Source organism: Vombatus ursinus, unplaced genomic scaffold, assembly GCF_900497805.2.
Source record: "Vombatus ursinus unplaced genomic scaffold, bare-nosed wombat genome assembly UNPS02014489.1, whole genome shotgun sequence".
NCBI classification, from domain to species: Eukaryota; Metazoa; Chordata; class Mammalia; order Diprotodontia; family Vombatidae; genus Vombatus; species Vombatus ursinus.
In genome coordinates this window covers 71,178-95,142 of record NW_020954267.1, presented here as the reverse complement: position 1 = coordinate 95,142, position 23,965 = coordinate 71,178, and the positions used below count along the sequence as shown (strand labels likewise).

General features: G+C 41.1%; 1 pseudogene; it reads left to right on the top strand.

The window, feature by feature from the left end:
• The first annotated feature begins 3,930 nt into the window (after positions 1 to 3,930).
• LOC114042499 overlaps positions 3,931 to 23,965 on the top strand; it is a 24,262-nt pseudogene continuing 4,227 nt past the window's right edge.

The following is a 23,965-nucleotide window of genomic DNA, read 5'->3' as shown; positions in this document are numbered from 1 at the left end:
AAAAGCAGAAATGTTAAACATATACTTTTATGGACCACTAGCAATAAAAGTTTAATCAATGGAGAGTATTTGATGAAAGGATTCTATATTAAATGAAGACTAATTTAATCCTAAAGAACTAGTCAAAAAATGAATTATCAAAACAATAGGTAACTTCATAAAAGAAAATGATGAGACAACATACCAAAACTTTTGGGATGAAGCCAAAGCAGAGCTTAGGGAAAATTTTATAAACATTTTCATTAACAGAAAAGAGATAGAACAGATCAATTAATTGGTTATGTGAGTTTTAAAAAACTAGAAAAGAAAATTTAACAGGCATAAATAAGCACCATATTTCTTATTTGCAGAAAGAGAAATCGGGGGTGGGGATTAGAGAAATAAAACTGAAACAAAAAGTTTCCAGTGAATTGATAAATAAAAGTAGTACCTGTGTTTTTAAACAGCTACTAAAATAATGCAATAGCTATCCTCGTAAAGCAGAAATAAAAACTCAGTTGCTTAATTAAAAATTAAGAGGAAATCATACATATGAAAAATGAAAGATATTATTTGAAACTCTTTATTCTCTTACATGTCAGCAAAATGGACAAATTACATGAAATAGATGCATATCTACAATAATAAAAATATAAAATTAAGTATCCTAATATCAGAAAAAGAAATTAAGCTAGTAATAAATTATCTTCCAAAGAAAAAATTCCAGGCTGAGATGGATTTATAAGTGAATTTTATTAAACATTAAAAGAACAATTAAATCTAATGTTATATATATATGTATATGTGTACATATATGTACATATATAAGCATATATATGTGTGTCTATATATATAGACATGTACATATATAGTTTATAAAACTAGTGAAAGAAGTAATCTTACCAAATTTCTATGAATGAATGAATGAAGAATTTATTAAGCACACACTATATCCAAAGTATTGTGCTTTAGAAGGTATAAAAATAGAAGAGTGAGACAGTACCAGTTCTCAAGGACTTCACATTCTAATGGAGAAGACAATACATATGAAAGGTTTTATCTACAAATCAGATGGAAAGGTCCCATGGTCCTTAGGGTATAGCAGCAAAGCAGATGGTAATGTCTCTTTTTTCAAATGTCATTTTCACTGATGAAATCCTTTCAGTTTCTGATGTTGAACTGTTTGACAGTTTAGAATCTAGGCTGTCTCCCTCAGCTTCAAGGAGATATGGTTGTCAAGAGATGCCGGTGGTGGCTTGACTTGTTTGGCACGTGTTGTTTCTTATCTCTCCCTCGAAGAGCCCTGCTACTTCAGCGAGGCTGCTCTTTCTGCCCTGTGAGCGGCCGTTGATTGGGTGGTGTTGGAGATGGCTAGCCCTTTCCCTCCAGGAGTTGCTTCCCTAGATGATAGTTTTGAGAGCTGGGTTAGAAGCAGGACTTGGGGTCTGTGGGGGTGCCACTCCCAGGGTTCCTTGACTCATCTTCCTTTTGGTGGTAGCTGGACAACAATTGTTTCTCATTATAGCGGACTCTTTCTTTACAATGATTTCTCCTCTCAGTGATGGCCATGGGAGTTCAGATTGAAACAGTTCTGGTTGTTTGTGGGATATTGCTATTCCCAAAGCTTTTGGACTCAAGCTGTCTGGCCCTGGGTTGTCTCCATCAGGGTCCCAGGGGAGATGGTAGTCAAGGTGGTTTTGCCTACTTGGCATGTGCTGCCTCTCCTCCATCCCTCAACACGTCCTACTGTTTCAGTGAGGTCTGCTTGTTGCCTTGTGAGTGGCAGTTGGTTGGCAGTTGGTGGGATGGCTGGCTGTGCAGGCTGAGCTTTAACAGGACCAGTGGTCCTGGGGAGTGCTGCTACTACCAGGGTCCTGCTGTTCATCTTCCCTTTGGTGGTAGTTGGTCAGCAGTTGCTGCTTGTAGTAATAAGGAAAGTAGGCTCTTTCTCCACAATTACTTCTCTTAATGATTGATGCCCTAAAACAAGGAGAATCAAAGCACAGAAAGAAATATAAACAAATATAGACCAATACTTCTATGAATACTGATACCAAAATATTGAGTCAAATTTTAACAAAGACATTACAGCAACATAATTTTAAAATTATAAACTACTACTAGATTGGATGTATGCCAGGAATGTAGGTTTGGTTGAATATGTGGAAAACTTTAAACATAATAAACCACAGTAATTACAAAAGCAATCAAAATAACATCATCATATTGATAGATAGAGTTACAGACACTAGAAGACATAGGAATAAGTGGATCATTTCTTAATTTGGAATAGTAATGATTTAACAACATAATTATTCAGAAACAAGAGTTAGCATTTTATGTAATGGAGAAACACTAAACATTTCCAATAAGATCAGAGATAAACCAAAGATAGTCATTTTCAAATATTATTTGATATAGTTGTAGAAATGCTAGTATTTTTGTTATTCAGTTGTTTCAGTCATGTCTAACTCTTCCTGAGCCCGTTTAAGGTTTTCTTGGCAAAGATGCTGGAGTGGTTTGCCATTTCATTCTCCAGCTCATTTTACAGTCCAGGAAACTGAATCAAACAGGGTTAAGTGACTTGCCTAGGATCACACAACTAGTAAATATCTGAGGCCACATTTGAACTCAGGTCTTCCTGACTTCAGGCCTAGTGCTATATCCACTATTCCACCCGATGCTAGTTACGGTAATGAGAAAAATAAACTGAGGGAATAGTATAAGCAAGGAGGAAACAAAATGACTGCTTTTACAGATGATATGATAGTTTATGTGATAGAAAACCCTACACATTCAGTTAAAAAGTTAAGTAAACAATTAACAACTTTAGCAAAGTGGCAAGATAGAAAACCAACCTGCCCAAGTTCTATTGATGGAAACATGTAAGAACATGAGCAATTCTGGGGCATCCAGATGAAACAGTGGATAGGGCATCAGCCTTAAGAGTCAGGAGGACCTAAATTCAAATTTGACCTCAGACACTTACTAGTTGTGTGACCCTGGGCAGGTCACTTAATCCTGATTGCCCTCCCCCCCAAAAAGAAGAACATGAACAATTCTCTAGTAAATAAATGGTCAAAGGATATGAATAGCCATTTCTCAAGGGAAGAAACCCAAGCTATCAACATCTATATGAGACAATTCCCTTAATTGCTAATAAGAGAAATGTAAATTAAAACAACTCTGAGATTCCGTTTCATGCTATCAGATTGACAAAAATGGGGTGGGGGGAAGGAAAATATGTGTTGGAGGGATATTCGGAGGACAAGCACACCAGTATTGGAGCTGTGAATTGTTTTATCCATTCTGGAAAATAATTTGGAACGATATCCCCTTAAGTTACTAAAATGTGCCTTTAGACTCCCAAGGAAATCAAAGAAAGAGGTGAAGAACCATATTTATGTACCAAAAGAAAGCTTTATAGTAGTATTTTTTGTTGTAGCAAAAACTAAGGGGGGAAAGTAGATGTCTATCTACTGAAGAATAGCCGAAGAAGTTATGATGTTTGAATGTAATGGAAAATTATTTTGTTGTAAGAGATGATGAAAGAGGTGAATTCAGGAGAGCCCTGGGGACTTGTATGAACAGGTGCGGGCAAAGTGGGCAGAATCGGGAGATTCCCACCTCTACGCAGAGAACTGATAGACTTGACGTGAAGAAGGAGGCACACCTTTTCTGACATGGGCAATGTGTGGATTTGTTTTCCTTGATTCTACTTGTTTGTTACAAGGTAAATGTGTTTAAATTGTATCCCCCTAACCCTAACCAGCCGTCTCCCCACTCCGTCCCCACCCCTTCTAGTTAGTATAGTAAGTTTATAAGTAGCCAGTAGAAAGTAACAATGGCAGGAAGTACGATCGCAAAGGGAACCTAGAAGTCACGTACAGACTGTCCCAAAGATAAAGGGAGCATAACGGTTACTTGTAAACTTACTCACAAATTCACGAAAAGCCACATCCTGAGACTATGTGCTAAATCAGGGGAAGCCATCTAAGCCGGGCTATTAGGGCCCTTTGGTCCTATGATACCCAAATCTCTGATAAGCTCCAGACAGCCTTGGTAAGGCCAGCAGAACAACAAATAGTCTGGATAACTTTGAGATGAGCTGGATTCTTAACTTTAAAGTTTTACTGACAACTTTGAGAGGAAGTGGCCATAGAAAGGAGCTAATCCCCAGATGGTATGGCTAAGTTAAACTGTCGGCCACCGAAACCCTATAAAAAAAACCCGAGACCCCAAACTCCTGCCCCACCCCCGGGCATTCATATGCCTCCTACGGTCTGTGCGCCTCAGTGCTTCCAAGACCGATCTGAGGTTAGGTAAGTGACTCTTCCCGTTTTCTTCCTCATGCTGCCTGACTCCCTCCACCGTCTGTCCCTGTCTCGCTCATGCATGCCGCGGGTGCCCCTCTGCCATTTGTCTCTCTACTTTCTATACCGATTGCCTGTGTATACTTTCTGTGCCTTATTGAAGTGTGATTGAAGCATTACTCCCTGCTTGCTGCCATCGTGGTCTTTCCTGGTGAGTATCCAAAGAACCAGGGTGTGCCTGCCCCCATCTCGACCCAGAAGGACCCCCTTGTGGTCCCGTCCCCTTATTCCATAAATTAATTAGCACTCCAATAAGGTTTTTTGTTGTCGTTATTGTTGGGGATGAGGAAATTTGTGGGGGAAATGATAGTGATAAAAAATAGAAGAAAAGAAAGGAGTGGCAATGAAACATTTAAAAAATACACAGAAAAAAACATTTAAAATAAAATACAGACAAGTAATGTTAGAAAGAGCATGCTAAATTTAACGTATTTTTAAGCTTTACTTTAAAATAGAGATTTATAGTGTCATAGAATCAATCCTCTATATACTTTGTATGTTGAAATGTTATGGTTGTTGATGTTTGCCAAATTCATATTTTTTAAAGAAAATTTAAAAACTCCTCACCAAGGACCACCAACACTAATTGGGAAGGGGTTTATAGTAATACAAACCGGGTCCCTCATAAGTGATATACAGATGTTTTCTCCTGAAACTCCATCCTCCTTGTTCCTCCCCTCCCCCATCTCCCTGAACCTTTCCTAAATTGTTCTACAAATTTCTTCCCTCTGGCTGGGGATCCTGATTTGCTACAGGAGTCTAATATGTCTGTTCACTTCTAAATATCCTTAATGAGTTTTATAATAATTGGATAGATGTCAATGAATTTCAGAGGTTTTTTTTTCTTTCCCAGGATAGGACAAAAAAGGTACTTCTTTCTTACTTGTGAAATGTTTGTTTCTGAATTTTCCGTTCAGCAGGATTACATTTTTTTGTATAAAATATTCCCCTCATACACCATTCAATAATGGTGCGCTTAGTCCTGAAGTACAATTGTAATCATGTGTGGTGTAATGGTATCAAAGACTGGAGAGTATGTTAAGGTAAGCCACCAGGAAGCAGCTAGAGAAATCACTAGATAAATGTTTGTTTAAGGTTGAAGACTACCCACAGGGGCTGGAATATTGTAACCATGCCCTTTTCTATGCTCAAGCATATGATTTGAACTGGGTTCAATCATGGGAGGTTGACTTTTAATAAGAGCTTTCACATTTAGGGCCGTTAAATCCCTATCCCCTTACCTTTGAAAATTTTTTACTTGTTACTTGGGCTATGGCTCACATCAAAGGTATACTTGCAAATGGGAAGTAAAAAGGCATTCAACATATAACATGAATCATATGAGACAGGTGATTTAGTCCTATACATAAAAGATTCCTAATGAGCATCTGACAGAAACGACCTAGGTCAGGATTAAGTAACTTAATTTATAGCCATGGTTACAATCTGCTGATAGGCTGATACTTAAACCTCATCATCAATGCAAAAAGCAGGACTGCTAATTAGGCATATTACATTTCACCTCAGGCCTTTCATCCTATAAAGTCCACACACACACACACACACACACTCTGGTAAAATGGTCAGATTTAGGTCAATCCTCTTGTTCTGGTTATCCTTTCCAAGACTATTGGAGTAGCTGACTGGGGTCGCCTCCCTTTCTGCCTCAGAATTGTAGGAACCTCCTACAACTCATGCTGCCATTCAGCTCCGATGTGATACAACCTCCAGATTTGCTGAATTTTCAGTCATAGCCAAGCCTGGATAACTCTTCATAGATACTGATTCACTTAAGATTCACAAAGAACAAACCCAGGCTCAGAGTTGCCTAGACAAATGTGGACAAAGATGTGTTTCAGGTGCTAAGAGCTCACGGGCACATTGAGGCTGGGCTAGGGTTGAGGAGGTTGGGGCCATTACTTCTTAGACAGTAGCTCTAAACTGTCCTGATGGCATTCTGGGTAAGGCAGGCAAGAGAAAATAAGACTTTCCTTTTTTATACACTCATCGAGGCATTAGCTCTTCTGTGTTTGAAGTCACTAAGGGGACTCTTCATACTCTCAAAATGCCACAACTCTTTTAGCCTGAAGTCACATGTGGCCCAAAATAGGTCCCCAAACTCTCATGTAGTTGAGATGAACTAGGCATGGCAGCTCTGGACATGCTCCAGGGCATGGTTCCATAGTCCATTTCAGCTTTGCTATGTGGTGGATAAGCTGTTTCGTTAGTATATCTTTGGGTCAGTCAGAAGCCCCATTGCACCTCCAGAATTTCCAGGGCTAAGGAGGGATGGATGTAAGACCATTGGGTAATTACTACTCCAGGCAGACGGAAGAAGCAGGTTCTAGAGGAGACTAGTTTTAAGCAGATTAATATCCCAGATTCCTGAAGTCTGCTTCTGGAACGAAATTTCCCTCCCACCGGGATTGTTTTTGCCTGGCTCAGATCCAGGACCTGAGGCCAGATGATAAGAACACATAAAAATAACAGCATGCCAAGCACTGTGCTAAATCCTTTACAATTCTTATCTCATTCAATCCTCACGACAACCCAGGAAGGCAGGTGTTGTGATTATCCCCATTTTACAGAGGAGGAAACTGAGGCAGGCAGCAGTCTGGTGATTTGCCCAGTCACATAGCTAATTAAGTGTCTGAGGCTGGATTTGAACTCAGGTCTTCTGACTCCAGGTCAGAAGAACTCCAGGTCTTCTGACACGGCTCTAAACAGGCAGCTAGTGATGGAGACACAGATCCCTTCCAGCTCTGCCAATCGATATGTCCAGGACCCGGTGGGGGTGGTGACTGGGGGTGGTGACGTAACGTGGAAGCTCGGGGGTTAGGGAGGGAGGCCCTCCAGGACTATGGGTTCTGCGCATGCGCAAACCTCGGGAAACTACGATTCCTAGAAGGCTTTGTTCGCCACTTTAACCCTTTCCACGCCTGCGCTGAAGGTGGGGGGAGGGAAGAAAGTCATTTCCGTTTCCGCCTCGTCGCCTCTAGTTTCTGGTAGGCCGAGTTTCTCTCGGGTGCGGCTGGAGCCTGAGCCCTGCATCCCAGGACAGGGTGAGTGGGGGCCGGAGACAGGGCCGACTAGGCGGCGAAGAGGGCTGAGGGCTGAACGCCTCTGGGGCTGGAGAGCAGCAGCGGCGCCGCCCTGAGGAGGAATTGCGCGTGCGTGGGCTATCTCTCCGCCCTACCCGCAGCAACGCCTCTTCCGCGGGCGGGGGAGAACTGTGAGCCGATCAGCAGCGCCGCTGCTTCCCTGGCCCGCCCCTCCCCGTGTCCGCGGCTGCCCGGCGCCGCCCTCCTTCTGCTTTAGGTTGGACCCGCGTTTGCTGATCCCCTGCTGTGTGCGGGCCGTGCTCCGGCCTTTTGGGGGTGTCCCCTCCTCTTCGCGCGTCGTGGACGCCTCTGGCAGTCTAGTGCAGCCTATGGGCCCCGTCCCCGAAAGATGTATTTTTGCCTACGTTCCTAATTGAAGGAAAAGCCAAAATTAAGTCAGAGACTGTTGTTAAAAAAAAAAAAGGATGCACTCTAACCGATATCCAGGTTTATGGACCCCCTCCCCCAAATAATCACCCCTCGGGGAAGGGTCCACTGGACCCCGGGTCAGCAACACTTGTTCTAGGAGTTACGCAGAGAGAAATAAATAATGCGAAATAGATAACAAATTTGAAGTCATTTCAGGGGCCAGGACTAACCGCAGGGAGAATCCGAAAAGGCGTCCTGGAGGAGGTGATACTTGACCTGAACCTGGACTGGGTCTAGATGTTCAGGAGGTGGGGCAGAACACGGGCAACATTCCAGCAGAGAGGTGCAGTCTGGGCAGAAGCTTGGTGTCATTGGATGGGATGTGGCTCAGGGGAAAGTGGGCAAGTGAAGTCAGCCTAGAAAAATAGGTGGGGGCAAAAAGTCACTGACCAGACTGTGCATCCCCTTTGACTCAGTGATACAAAGAAAGGGGAGAAGATTGGATAAAATGAGATCATATTTGTGAAGCACTCTGCAAACAAAGCTCTAGATAATTGTTAGCTATCATAATTGTATGTAATATGTATGTCTTATATACACATACCAACTCTTTTTTTGTAGTGGCAAAGAATGAGAAACAATGGTATATGAATACTATTATAAATGTAGAAAGGGATGGTTTTCGAGAAAACGGAAAATTTGTGTGAATTGATGCATATTGAAGTGAGCAGAAGCGAAAGAGCAATATATACCATAATATTATAAAGAAAAATGGTTTTGATAGACTTCAGAAGTCTGACCGAGGCAGTTATCAGAGGACCAATGATGAACTACTGTATCCAAGTCCTGACAGAAAGGTAATAGACTCCAGGTGCAGGAGGAGACATTTTTTGGACTTGTCTAATATGGAAATTTGTTTTGATTGCACATAGTGGTAGCAAGTGTTTTGATTTTCTTTACTCTTTTTCATTGGGAGGGGGAGGAAGGAAGAAGAAAAAAAATAAATTTTTGTATATTAAAAAAAAAATTAAAAAACAGGTTGCAGGCAGTATGGGAGGAGTTTTAAATGCCAAACAGAAGAGTTTGTATTTTATCTCAGAGAAAATGTGGGGAGCTACCAAAGAATACAAAAGTGGTGGTGAAATCTTGTAGTGTCTGCCATACAAGGATCATTTGAAGGAACCAAGGATTTTTAGTCTGGAGAACAGAGAGCTCCCTGGAAATATGATAACTGTCCTTGAATGTTTGAAGGGCCCTCCTTTGGAAGAGGGGTGAGGCTCATTTTTGCTTCACTCCAAAGTATAAATGCAAGGGCAGTGGATGGAGCTTGGAAGATGTACCTTTAGGCTTGAAAGAAGGCCATAATTCCCAGTAAAGAAAGGTTTCCCAAAATGGAATGGGCTACCTTCTGAGGGCCCTCTGAGATCTTAAGATTTTGTGAATAAGTGAAAACACAGACTTTAAAACCCTTCATTAGTGGTTCCACCCTCCTTTTATTTCACAGTTTTTATTGCCTGTTTACTCCCTTCACATCCTTTCCAGCCAAACTGGACTCCTAGGTGTGTCTGGAACTGAACATTCCATTTCCCACCTGTGAACTACTCTAGCTACCATCCTTGGTACCACTCCTGTCTCGTTTAGCCTTTGCCTCTTAGACTCCTTATCTTCCTTCACAACTTACCTCGGATGCCACCTTCCCCAGGAAGCTTTTTTGCTCCCCCACTCAATAGTGCTCTGTCTCTCCTCAGCTGTCCGTTTATTTCTCCGTCCTTATGCTGTATCTCCTCAGGATAATGTCAGTTCCTTGAGGAAAAGGATCATTTCCTTTTGGTCCTCTCTTCCACCCCTCCCCCCCAGCACCTGGCAAAATGCTTTTCCTATGGTAGGTGTCTAATAAATAGTTGTTGCATTGACTTGTATCCTGGGAGCAGCCCAGAAGCTTACCCTAGTAGCCACCTCAGTGGGGAGGCTACTCGGGAAGGGGAGGGGGAAAGGGGGATAAGCATTTATAAAACATCCACCATGTGTTGGGGCTTGGAGGATGTGAGTATGGACTCTGCTAAACGTGGTCAGTGTTAACTTGTAATCCCATTTCCTCCCCAGCGCTGCCTCTCGTGACCAGAACGTCGAAGAAGGCATGGCTTCTGTGCTCCTGACCGTCGGGGCCAGCGTGGTGAGTGGAGTCTGCTGCTTCAGCCCAAAGTGTGTGTGTAGATTTCTTTCCCATGTCCTGTAACCCTAGAATTTGTGGCCATCCTATATGAAACTAGATTCACATCAAGAAGGGAATCTTAGAAATTGTCTGATTATACCCTCCTACCCCTTGAGATACTCTTACATTTACTTTTTAGATGTCTTGTGTTTAGTTATGTGTTTACATGTTGTTTTCTCCCACTGTAAACTGGAGGGCAGGGACTCTGGCGCCTAGCATTGTGCTTGATGCCTGGAAAGTGCTTCATAAATGCTTGATGGCCTAAGGAGAGCAAACCAAACCCCTGCCAGTGGAAGGCACTGTGCAGAGGCTCTCAGGTCATGAGTAACAGCCAAGATTGGAATCCAGGTCCTTGGAGTCCGAATCCCCCCTTCCTGTCACCTACTGCAGCCTTCTGGGGTGATGAGTTTCACCCGGCGCTCTGCCTTGGCTGCCCATGACCTGTCTTGTTTACCTGCTTTGCCTCACTGACTAGTCAGCCCCTCCCGGATGGACATGCTTGGTCCTAGCTTGCTGTGTGAGGGATGCCGAGAGGGCGGGTGAACGGCCTGACATTTGCATCTCCTGTTTCCATCCTCTTAAAGATGAGCAGCTGGTAATAGTTCCATTTTACAGCCATGAGGACGGAGGTACAGGCTGAGGAAGTGACTTTGTGAGCATCCTCCAAAGCCATCGTGGGCGGTGGGACTCCGGCAAAGAGACCGAGGCCTTTCTTCTGTCGCTGTTTCTCCCCATTCTGTCCCTTCTCGTCCAGTTTTCACAACTCGCCCTCCCCTAGTAGCAGACTGCTTGTGTTAGACTGGTCATTGACTGGTGGTGAGGACAGGACAAGGAAAGTCTGTTCAGGCCCCAGATGAGTCTGCTGAAGTTGTCTAGAAGCTTGGGCTGAGCTCTCATTTGTTTCCTTTGCGTCATTTCATTTTCCTTCTTGGGCTAGTTTCAAGGTTAACCTGTGGGGAAGAAGCAAGTTTCACTCTGATTTTGTGTCTAAAAACTGACCAGGACCTGTCATTCACGTTATAAGCCCAATCAGAGGAAGGTGTCGTTTGACTGTCACAGGGTCTCCTCTGATAGTTAATTAGGATTTGATAATAAGAAATTGTGCCTAGTATTTATAGCATAAAGTGAAGAAGTAAAATGAAGAGCAGTTAGACTATGCCAGCTATTACTAAATGCGGGCAGCAGGGGGCAGTGTGGCCTAATGCTTGGAAGCCATGAGAATCAAGATTGAAGCTCATCTCTGATGAGCAGTCACTTAACTTCTCTGTGCTCTAAGCAGCTCTTAAACGTCAGAACTTGCAGAGAAAGTGCCAACCTGCATTGGTGGAAGGAGTTTCCTCACATGTGAGTTCCCTGTCCCAGGGATAGTCCAATCACTTAAATACAAGCAAGCGTCTACTCTCCAATAAGAGGGACAGGGCGTGCAGTTCCCAGATGTGCGACTGTAACCTTCTCATCCCGATGAGAAGAGGAGTGCCGGTGATGGAGCTGGCCGATGGTCTGGATTCACAAGGGCCTGGTACTCGGTTCTTCACGTTATGTCATCCTGGTGGGAACCTTTAACCTCTTTATTTTATTTGGAAGTCCCCTTCATCTTTCAACCTTTGCATTTCCCCCTTGGTGCTTTCTAACATAATCAGGGTTCCTTACTTGGAGGGTGTCAGCCTTATTCATAGTCATTGTTCTTCCTGGGAGAGCCTTGTATTTTCCCTGACCAGAGTGATTCGGTTTTCAGATAAGGCTCCATTTCACTTTTAAACAGGCAGTCACGACTAACCTCTGTACTTTGCCTTCCTTTAACCCATTCTTGTGCAGGGATACTAAAAGACAGAGTTTACCCTGAGTTGAACTGGATAACTCCCAGATCCTTTTCAACACTCAATAAACAGATTAGAAAGTTTCTTTCTCTTCTGACTTCCCGATGCCCCCCACCCTGGTCTTCCACCCGTACCCCACACACGCACTGCACCCTAACAACAGACTGACCACATAGCCAGTGACTAAACAGCTTCAAACCCAGCAAGACCAAGTGTTTTTGGTGCACTGAAAGTACCAGTGGGAAATAGCTCATAGTCAGGGAGCCATTTACCTCATGGAAACATACTTATCTATGTGCCAACTGATGCTTCTCCCTGTCTAGATTTTTAGCAATGTGTGAAATAAAGCCTTTTATTGACATATTCTAAATTATAATAAAGTAGGCCTTCCATGAGCAGTCATCATGTAAATAGGGTTTTCATAAATGTGGTTAGTTCTAATACAGTGGATGAAACAGAGCAGTATGGAGAAGACAGTAGTTCTCTAGCAATAGCCTTATACCTAATGTTCTGACTATTGAAAGGATTACCTTAAGTTACCCAGTCTGTGGTGGTGCAGAAAGGAGTTACTTGGGAAACAAGGCCTGCTGTTGTTCTACGTCATACCTCCTGTGGGACACATGAATCTCCATTTCTCACCCTTTGATATCCTGAACAGGATGCAGGAGACTGTAAAGATTAAGAAATTGGCCTGGCATTAATTAGATTGGTCCAATTAACTGGTATTTGACAGGGTAACATCAATTTGTTGGTCGTTTGTCCAGTAGACTGTGTGATTTTGTGGGTGTATAGCCAGTATAAAATGGATATTCTTAGCTTTCTTAGTGACAGCAACAATACAGCTATTCCTGCCTATAACTCTTGGCTAGCAAGAGAATTCCCAAGTCCTTGACCAATTTGGCTAATCTTATCTGTTCTGGAATCAGATCTGTTTTACTACTGTACAAATTGCAATTGCATTGGATACAGAGGATAGAAAGTCCACTGATTATTAAGTCTGTGACAAGTACTTATTTCACTAGTACTTAGCATGACTTGAATAGGTTCTTTTGGGGATATGATTTCCTACATGTCAGGTAGACTACCCACTGAGACATACATCCTTCCCAGGTCCACATAGGGACTTGTATGTTTATGCCTAGACTATCTTAAAGGGGCCATAGCGAATGAATATACTACCATCCTAAAACCTGTCAAGCCTATCTCTCAAACCTTAGGTGGTAGATATTCCTGGTTTGTTATTGAAGTGGACAGATCAGTGTTCATGAGTGAGATTATCATGTATGGACACAATTGGTTCATCCCAGAAATCCTGAACCTCAGAACAAACTCTTGTCTCATCTGAGTGTTTTAGCTTGTTTGGCAATGCTACTCTTAGGGATGAATAAAGGGGTCTCATCTTGTCTTTTTTTTTTTTTTTGGCTAGGCAGTGGGGTTAAGTGACTTGCTCAGGGTCACATAGCTAGTAAGTGTTATGTGTCTGAGGCCAGATTTGAACTCAGGTCCTCCTGAATCCAGGGCCGGTGCTCTATCTACTGTGCCACCTAGCTGTCCCTCATCTTGTTGTCTTGTGCAGGTATAGTGCAGTCTCCCCAAACTGCCTTACACATGTTGTCTTCACTAGTGCTGGAAAGGGTGGCCAGGGAGGCTGTGCCAGTAGGAGGAAGGGAGGGAGGGAGGGATGGAGGTCTCACAGAGAACGAGAACATGGAAGGAATGCGAAAGGAAAAGTGCTGTCTACAGAGCAGGCATTCCAAAGAGATTGAGGCTGGGCCATTGGGAGCACTGAGGTGAAGGTAATGGAGGATGGAGAATGGGTTTGTATAATGACAGCTAGGGGTACAGAATCACTAGGATGAGTTGGGTATCATCAGGTAGGAGCTTGAAGGGCTATTAGCATCTGTAGGGGCTCAGCCCCAGGACCTCTCAAGGTGTTAGCTAGCTCAGGAGAGAGAGGGCACCATTGGGCGGAGCTAATGGCATGGCATTTCAGTCCTGTCTCTACAAGCTAGGCCTGAAGATAGGTAGGTGGAGGGAGCAGGAAAACATGATGTCTCTGTCTCCTACAGGCAGGAAGGGCACTTTGTCAGTGGGAAAAGGCCAGGACAGGAGGAGACCGGCCCAAGATGATGTGGCACCTCTCTGATCCTCCATAAGTAGGGTGAGGCTGAGCTCAGGGAATTGCCCTGTAAGGATAGGTGTCCCTCTCTCTGATCTCCCTGGCAGGAGGATATCCTGTAGCCCAGCCTTGATACATATTTCAGACGGAAGCTGCTTTGCTAACCACACCCCAAAGATTATTGCCTCAGGGCAGTGAGGGCCCCAAGTACTGGTTTAAGCCCTGACTTGCTCTAATTGCTCTAAAAGCTGCCCTTTGGGGAATTACAGTGTCTGGAGATCATACAGAAGGCCCTCCAGTGGCAGGCGAATTTTACAGTTCCCTTTGTTCTGCTGCCACTCCCGCATCCTGCACAGCATTGTCGTGTACCCCAAAGCTGATGGTGAATGCCCTCGTGGGATGGGGCCTATGGTACAGGGGTGCCTGCTTGGTTATTTCCTGGTTTTCTGGGAAGAGTTTCTTCCCTAGTTAGACCCTGGGTGGACAGACCTATCCCAGGCAAGTCACAGTGACCAGAAACTGTTTGCAGTTTTGCCTCAGGACTAATGTCTGGCAGCATGTTACTTTGGAAACGCTGTTGAATTTAGAGGCAAAGGCAATAAACTTCCATCCCAGTTCTGTCATTCGCCATCAGTGTAATCTTAGGGAAATGACTTTGCTTTTCAGGCCTTGTTTTCCTCATCTTTAAAATTGGGGTTTTGCATTCTGTGACCTTAAAGTTCCCTTCCAATTCCAAATTAGTGGTCTTGTGAAACAAGGATTCTCTGAGGTCCCTTCCAGTTCTGATTCTCTGCAATGTAGTGTCCTGACCAAAGGAGGCGATAGTTTTCCCCTTCTCACTTTGTAGCACCACATTTTAAGGAGGACGGTAATTAGTTGGAGAGCAAACAGAGTAGGCCAACTTGGGTGATAAGTAGATCATACTTACCTGTTGATGCTTGTAAGAGAAGGCTTAGAGGGACGTGGTAGTTGTCTTCAACTATGTGAAGACCCGTCAACTAGAAGAAGGAGTCAGCTTAATTCTGCTTGACCCCAGATGATCGAACTAGGAAGCACAGATGGAAGTTATAAAAGGAAAACTGTCCACAAATTAATGTTATCCTGAAGTAGAATGCCCTATCTCTGGAGCAGTGTATTACCTTGGTGACTATCCTTACTGGTGCTCAGATATGTGCCTTGGAAGACCTTAAAACCCAAACACTGTTAGAATCACCCTCAAAATTCCTTTCAACTTCAAGATGAAGATTGATTCCTGGGTATGTTTTTTGTTTTTCAGGAATCTATGACATTCAAAGATGTGGCTGTGGAATTCACCAGGGAGGAGTGGGTATACTTGGGCCCTTCTCAGAAAGAGTTGTACAGGGATGTAATGCTGGAGAACTATAAGAACTTGGTCTGCCTGGGTAAGGACAGCTGTCTTCTTTGAATTAGAACCTGCCCATTGGGATGTCTGCTTCCTTCCTTAACAAATACTGTGGGCTGTTTCAAGATTTTTTAAAATTCAGTTAAAAAATTAGCATTTTTTTTCTCCCATCCCTATCTTCTCTCCCCTTATATGGTTAAAAAAAAAGAAGAAGAAAAAAGAAAAACAAAATCCTTGTAACAAATATGCATAGTCAAGCAAAACAAATCCCCATATTCACCATGTCCAAAAATACATCTTATTCTGTACATTTAGCTTATCACCTCTCTGTCAGGATTTTTATTATTGTTCCTTTGGAGTCATGGTTGACCATCGCATTAATCATTGGTCTTAAATCTTTCAAAATTGTTTGTCATTGCAGTGTTGTTGTTCATGTATAAATTGTTCTGATTCTGCTTACTTCACTCGGTATAAGTTGATGTAATTTTTCTTCTGTGAAACAGTTCTCATCATGTACAGCATAATAACATTCTGTTATATTTATATGCCACAATTTGTTTAGCGATTTCCAAATTGATGGGTAACATCTTGGTTAGGGCAGCTAAGTGGTCCAGTGGATAGAACACTGCCTGGAGTCAGGAAAGTTGATCTTCCCGAGTTCAAATCCAGCCTCAGACATTTGCTTGTTGTGTGACCCTGGGCAAGTCACTTCATCCTATTTGCTTCAGTTTCCTCATCTGTGAAATATGCTGGAGAGGGAAATGGCAAATCACTCCAGTATCTTTGCCAAGAAGACCCCAAATGGGGCCACAAAGAGTCAGACACAATCGAAACGACTGAACAACAGCAGCAACCACCACCACCACCACAACCCCTTGGTTTCCAGTTCTTTGCCATTACAAGTAGAGTAGCTATAAATATTTTTTTTAGTGTCTCTTTAGTGTCTTCATTGTTTAGCATGCAGAGACCTGAAATTCTTAGTTCTTCTTTGGTCAAGACTCAGGGTATTTGATCTATGTGTTTCTAGTCAAAAAAATCGTTGTTTATAAGACTGGAAATTAGCAACTTAATTACTGGTCCTTGAATATTTACCTTTCCATTCCCTTTTGCTTCAGATCCAATGTTTCTTCTTGAAAAATCTGTGTGCACATACCAGCATATATAAAATGTTCTTATTGTCTTTAGCAGGGAGTGAGTAAAACAAACTAATTTATTTCTGAGCCCAACTCTATATCCCATTCTCCAGTAAAAGTCTTAGCAAGACACTGTAAAACATCCTCAGAAGTCTTATGTACTCTGGGGCTTCTATTATACCTACTTTTTTCTGCAGTGGAAGATTGGGCCAGGTTTGAATTCTTTTTTTAAAGTCTTTTGGGAAGATGGAGGAGAAAAGGCAGGGACTTCACCTGAGCTCTCTCAAATTCCCCTTCAAACAACATTAATGTTTCAAAATAAATTCTGGAATGGCAGAACCCACGGAAGGATGGAGTGGAACAATTTTCCAGTCCAAGACAAATTAGGAGGTTAGCAGGAAAGGTTTATTGTGCCAGGGTGAGAGTGAAGCGCAGGCTAGTGCAGGGCCTTCCCCAGTAAACCAGCAGCAGGCCTTAGGATTGACTGAATCAGTAGTGGCAGTGGCTGCTTCGGCTGCTTTCAGCCCACAGATGGTAAGGGGCTCAGACAAGTGGTCAGAAGGAGATTACAGGGATCCTTTTGCTGGCACTGGGTGCAGGACTCTGTTGCACTACCCATGCTTGGATCCAGGTTGCAGTCCCAGGGCAAGGAAGAGCACTAGCACACCAGAGCTTGTGACCACAGGGGAGCAGGGACCCTGTTCACAGTTCTAGGGCAGAAAAGAGTGCTTGTGGTCACTCACAGACCAGAGCACAGGCCAAGGAAAGTAGCCAACTCACCTCTCCTTAGATCATACCATCTTGGAAGAACTGAAAGCCTGTAGTCCCCCCACCCTCCAAACAAGCTCTGAAAATAGCTGCACAAAAAACCTGAAGCTTGGGACAGTGTCTCCTCCATGTTGGGAGCAGAACTTAACTTTAATATAAGTTAAAAGTCAAAAAATAGGCTGAATAAATGAGCAAACAACAACAAAAGAACCTGATCATAGAAAGTTACAATGGTGACAGGGAAGATCAAAACACAAACTCAGAGAAGACAACAAAGTCAAAATTACTACATCTGAAGCCTCAAAGAAAACTATGAATTGGTCTCAGGCCCAAAAAGAGTTCCTGGAAGAGCTCAAAAAGGATTTTAAAACCAAATAAGAGAGATAGAGGAAAAATTGAGAAAAGAAATGACAGTGATAGAAGAAAATAATGAAAAAAAGAGTCAGCAGCTTGGTAAAGGAGGCACAAAAAAAAAAAAAGACAGAAGAAAATAACACATTAAAAAACAGAATAGGCCAAATGGTAAAAGAGGCACAGAAATCCAGTGAAGAGAAGAACATCTTAAACAGCAGAATTGGCCAAATAAAAATATGTACAAAAATCCACTGAAGAAAAGACCTCCTTAAAAAGTAGAACTGGCCGTATGGAAAAGGAGCTCAACAGCAACAACAACAAAAACTCCTTAAAAATTAGGGAATGGGCAAGTGAAAGCTAGTGACTCCATGAGACATCAGGAAGCAATAAAACAAAATCAAAAGAATGAAAAAAAAATAGAAGAAAATGTGAAATATCTCTTTGGAAAAACAGCTAACCTAGAAAATAGATCAAGGAGAGATAATTTAAGAATTATTGGACTACCTGAAAGCTCTGATCAAAAAAAGAGTTTAGGCATCATCTTTTAAGAAATTATCAAGGAAAACTGCCCTGATATTCTAGAACCAAAGGGTACAATAGAAAATGAAAGAATCTACTAATTACCTCTTGAAAGAGATCCCAAAATGAAAACTGCCAGGAATATGATAGCCAAATTCTAAAGCTCCCAGGTCAAGGAGAAAATATTGCAAGCAACCAGAAAGAAACAATTCAAATGTCATGGAGCCACAGTCAGGATGATACAAGATTTAGCAGTTTCTACATTCAGGAATTGGAAGGCTTGGAATATGATATTCTGGAGGACAAAGGAGCTAAGATTAAAACCAAGAATCACCTACCCAGCAAAACTGAGTATGATCCTTTAGGGGGGAAATGGAAATTCAATGAAATAGAGGACTTTCAAGCATTCCTGGTGAAAATACCAGAGCTGACTAGAAAATTTGACTTATAAATACAAGAGAAACATAAAAAGGCAAACAGGAAAGAGAAATGGTAAGGAATTCAATAAGGCTAAACTGTTTACATTTCTTACACAGTAAAAGAGGCACAAAAGAGCTTTTTCAGTGGAGGGGAAGATGAGGGAAGTGGGTGGGAGTGCTTGAACCTTACTTGCATCTGAATTGGCTCAGAGAGGAAAGGGAATAGAAATCTATGTTACCTTACAGAAAAGTAGGATGGGAAGGGGATAAGAAAAAAGGGGAGGGTCTGATAGAAGGGAGAGTCAACTGGGGGAGGTGGTAATCAAACATTTTTGAGAATGGACAGGGTGAAAGGAGAGTGAGAGTAGGATAAATGGGAAAAGAGGAAGGAGAGAAATACAATTAGTAATCATAACTGTGAACAAATTCTTACAGCAGGTTTCTCTGATAAAGGCTTAATTTCTCAAACATATGGAGAACTGAGTCAAATTTATAAAAATAAGAGCCATTCCTCAATTGATAAATAGTCAATGGATAGGAAAAGGCAGTTTTAAGATGAAGTAACCAAAGTTATCTATAGCCATATGAAAAAATGCTTTAAATCACTATTGATTAGAGAAATGCAAATTAAAACAATTCTGAGGTACCACCTCATACCTATCAGATTGGCTAATATGACAGAAAAGGAAAATGACAGGTGTTGGAGGGGATGTGGGAAAATTGAGACACTCACGCACTGTTGAAATTGTGAACTGATTCAACAATTCTATAGAGCAATTTGGAACTATGCCTAAAGGGCTATATAAAACCATGCATACCCTTTGACCTAGCAATAGCACTACTAGGTCTGTATCCCAAAAAGATAAAAAACAAAAAGGAAAGGACCTATATATACACAGATATTTAAAGCAGCTCTTATAGTGGTAACAAAGAATTGGAAATTGAGGAGATACCAATCAATTGAGGAATGGCTGAACAAGTTGTGGTATATGATTGTGATGGAATACTGTTGTGCTATAAGAAATGACAAGCAAGATACTCTTAGAAAAACCTGGAAAGACTTACATGAACTAATAAAAAGTGAAATGCGCAGAAGGAGAAGAACATTGTACACAGTAACAGCAATATTGTATGATCAGCTATTCTCAGCAATACAATGATCCAAAGGGGCAGTTAGGTGGTACAGTGGATAGAGCTCCGGCCTTGGAGTCAGAAGGACCCGAGTTCAAATCTGGTCTCAGACACTTGACACTTACTAACTGTGTGACTCTAGCCAAGTCACCTTAACCTTGATTGCCTCACCAAAAAGCAAAAAAAAATTTTAGAAATTAAAAAAAATATAATGATCCAAGACAGTTCCAAGGGACTCATGATGAAAAGTGCTGTCTGTCCCCTAAAAAAGAACTGATGGAATCTGAATGCAGATTGAAGCATATTTTTTTTAACTTTCTTTTATTGGTCTGGTTTTTTTTTTTAACAGCATGACTAATGTGGAAATATGATTGGCATCACTGCAGATGTATCAAATTGCTTACCTTCTCAGTGAGGGAGGATGGGAAGAAGGGAGAGAGAAAATTTCAAACTTAAATTAAAAAAAAAGATATTAAAAATAGTTTTTACATGTAATTGGGGGAAATAAAATATTAAATAAGTAATTCTAAAGTCTTTTGGATACTTTTTAAACTCCACAGTCATTTTAATGAAATATCCTCCTGCCCTTCCCTATTAAACCATTCAACTCTCTCATAACAAATAAAAAGAAAACCAGCTAAAGCCAACATCCTGTCAAGGATAGGCAGGATTGAATTATAAGATGACAGTCCTTAGAATGTTTCCATTGTCATTGAACAGGATTTGCAGTTTCCAAACCAGATGTCATCTACCAATTGGAGAGACGAGAAGGTTCGTGGATGCCAAAGGGAAATATCCCAAGAAGCAACTGCCTAGGTGAGTACGTGAAAATTGAGCAGATAAATCATATTCTGTTCATCATTTAGGAAGAACCTCTTAGCTGTAGAAGGAGATATTCTAAGAAGCAGATGAGTCATTGTAAGCAATAACTCCATTGAGGAGCATTTGTAAAACTTTGGACAGGGTGGTATGTCCTCAGAACTCCTCAGACTTTTTCTTCTCTGGAAAATTATTGGTTGTACAAGGAGATATCTATTCAAAGGGTGAGGGGAACAGCTGACATTTAAATGTAACTCATCTGAACTGGTCAAAGGAGGGAAGAATATATACGCGTGTGCACGCACACACACACTCACACACACTCATACACACACACAGAGTTGGGTACAGAAATACATTTCACTCCATGAAGGAAATAGGGATGGGGGAGAAGAGAGAATGTGAATTAGAATACAGTTAAATAAGGGGCTAATCCTAAGTAAACAAACTCTAAGGATGTTTAAAAATATAGTTCTTTTTGAAGTGGCACAGAATGGGAATCTGAAGGGATGCCCATTAGTTGAGGAATGGTTAAATAAGTGATGGTATATAAATGTGGTGGAACCCTGTTGTGCTATAAGAAATGATGAGGGTTATGATTTTAGAAAAACCTGGAAGACTTATATGAACTGATACAGAGTGAATGAACAGAAACCGGAGACTTTACACAATGACAATAATATTGTAAAGATGAGCAACTCTGAAAATCTTAGGACTTGTGATCATCATAATGACCCACCACAATTCCAAACAACTCATGATGAAGTTTGTGCCCACCTCTTGATAGAGAGGTGAGGGACTCAGAGTGTAGAATGAGACATCTACACGTGCATTTTTCTTTTGGACAGAGCCAGTGTGGGAATTTGTTTTTTTTTTTTAACTCTCTCTACATGTTTATAGCAGGAATTTTGGTTTTCTTTCATTCTCAACTGGAGAGGGGGGAAAAAGAGAAGTCAAAAGATTTTTGCTGCTTAAAAAATAAAATTTAATTGTTTAAAAATGACCGATGGAGCAAAACTCTGACTCCTTGGCAGAAACTGATGGCCTAGAGCAGGAGTTGGCAGACTATGGTTCAAATGCCAAATTCAGGTCTCCACTAAGATGCCTTTTTTATTTAGCTCACTAGCAAAGATTTTTTTTTAGTATAAATATGTAAAACATTTTAAACTCACCGGCCCTACAAAAATTGGCAGTGGGCTGGATTTGGCACTTGGTCCAAACCCTTGAGCTAATGGTAAAAAATGAGACATATGTGCTCAGATGCTGCCAATATGCAGATTTGTTTTGCTTGACTATATTTACATAGTCAATTTATATAGTTACAGAGGAGGGCTTTTGATTTGGGGAAGGAAGGAGAATTTTGTGAGTAGCAATAGAATTTAAAAAAGAAGAAAAAGAGCTTCAAAGAAACATTTGAAAATACACAGTGGAGAGGACAGTTATAAAGAAACACATGCAAGCAACACAGTTTTGTTACTACCAGCTTAAACTTGGTATGCACTTTTAAAACATTCAAACTGCATGGAATGAAAATTCATAGTTTCATATACAGAATTTTAAAAAAAATTTGTATATTAAAATGTTCTTGTTTATTTTTTTAGTTCCTAATAAAAAAAGAAAATTAAAATGAAAAATCCAAAAAAGAAATTAGAGCCACATAGTTATAAGTGGCAGAAGCTGGATTGAACCCAGGTGCTCTGCCTCTGAATTCATTGCTCTTCCTATTCTACCAGACTGCTTTATATCACTTCCCATTTTATTCCTTCTCAGGTTTGTTCCCCTGCCTTTGCATCTCTCTTGTCTTCCTTCCCAAATCTATATAGATTCTCTTTATTTTTTCTTTTCAGTTGTCCCTCTATCTAGACTTAGCGTAAAATATGGGCTAATATTTGCAAGATATGAAGGCCATATTTTTTGTGATATGTAATCTTTTTTAAAAAAAATTATATATTTATTTTTAGTTTTCAACATTCACTTTTATAAGATTTTGCATTCTAAAATTTTCCCCCTCCTCCCCGTCACCCTCCCCAAGATGGCATGCAATCTGATATAGGCTATACATATACAATCATATTAAACTTATTTCCACATTAGTCCTGTTGTGAAAGAAGAATCAGAACAAGAGGGAAAAACCACGAGGAAGAAAAAAACAAAACAAAAAAGAAAATAGTATGCTTCAATCTGCATTCAGACTCCATAGTTCTTTCTCTGGATGTGGATAGCATTTTCCATGATGAATCTTTTGGAATTGTCTTAGATCATTATATTACTAACAAGAGTTAAGTCTATCAAAGCTGGTCATTGCACAATGTTGCTGTTACAATGTACATTGTTCTCCTGGTTCTGCTCGTGTGAATGTAATCTTTACCATACATTCAAATGTTGATCACTTGCAGGACAGGTCTTTTTAATCCCTCTAATACTTCTCTTTTTATTAGGGCACTTAGAAAAAAATTTAATCCTGAATCTATTGATTTAAGTATATTAACTATGTATCATTGGATTTTACATAACATATATTGAGTTCTCTGTATAAACCAAGTTAGATTTCTAAAATCATTTTTCTAAAATCTCTGTATAAACCTCAAGCAGGGAGGTAGGAGGGCAGTTATAAAATTTGTGAGCAGACAGAGCCTTTGTGAAAGAGAGGAAGAGACAGTACTAATCAATCCATTATTCTTCCTTTCAGAGAACAAAGCCCTTAATCCACATTGGAAAATTCAAATTGGACAAAAACATAATGGATATAATAAATGTGAGAAGACCTTCCATGAGGGCAAACAACTTGTTCCATATGCAAAACCAGGACAGAAACCTTATGAATGTAAGGAATGTGGTAAGGCCTACCATTACAGCTCAGGGCTTACTCAACATAAGAGAATTCATACAGGAAAGAAACCTTATAAATGTAATGAATGTGGGAAGGCTTTCAGTATTAAGGTGCAACTGATTTACCATCAAAGAATTCACACTGGACAGAAGCCTTATGAATGTAATGAATGTAGGAAAGCCTTTGGTAGAAGGGTAGTACTTATTCGACATCAGAGAATTCATACTGGAGAGAAACCTTATGAATGTAGTGAATGTAGGAAGGCCTTTAGTGTGAAGACACAGCTTAAAGTGCATCAGTGAATTCATACTGGAGAAAGACCTTATGAATGCAATGAATGTGGAAAGAGTTTCCTTCAGAAGAAATACCTGATTGTACATCAGCAAATTGATACTGGAGAGAAACCTTATAAATGTAATGAATGTGGAAAGGCCTTCTATGTAAAGGTAGACCTGACTCAGCATCTGAGGATTCATACTGGAGAGAAACCTTATGAATGTAGTGAATGTGGGAAGGCCTTTAGTGTGAAGACACAGCTTAAAGTGCATCAGAGAATTCATACTGGAGAAAGACCTTATGAATGTAATGAATGTGGCAAGGCCTTTATTATGCAGTCAGGACTTTCTCAACATCAAAGAATTCATACTGGAGAGAAACCT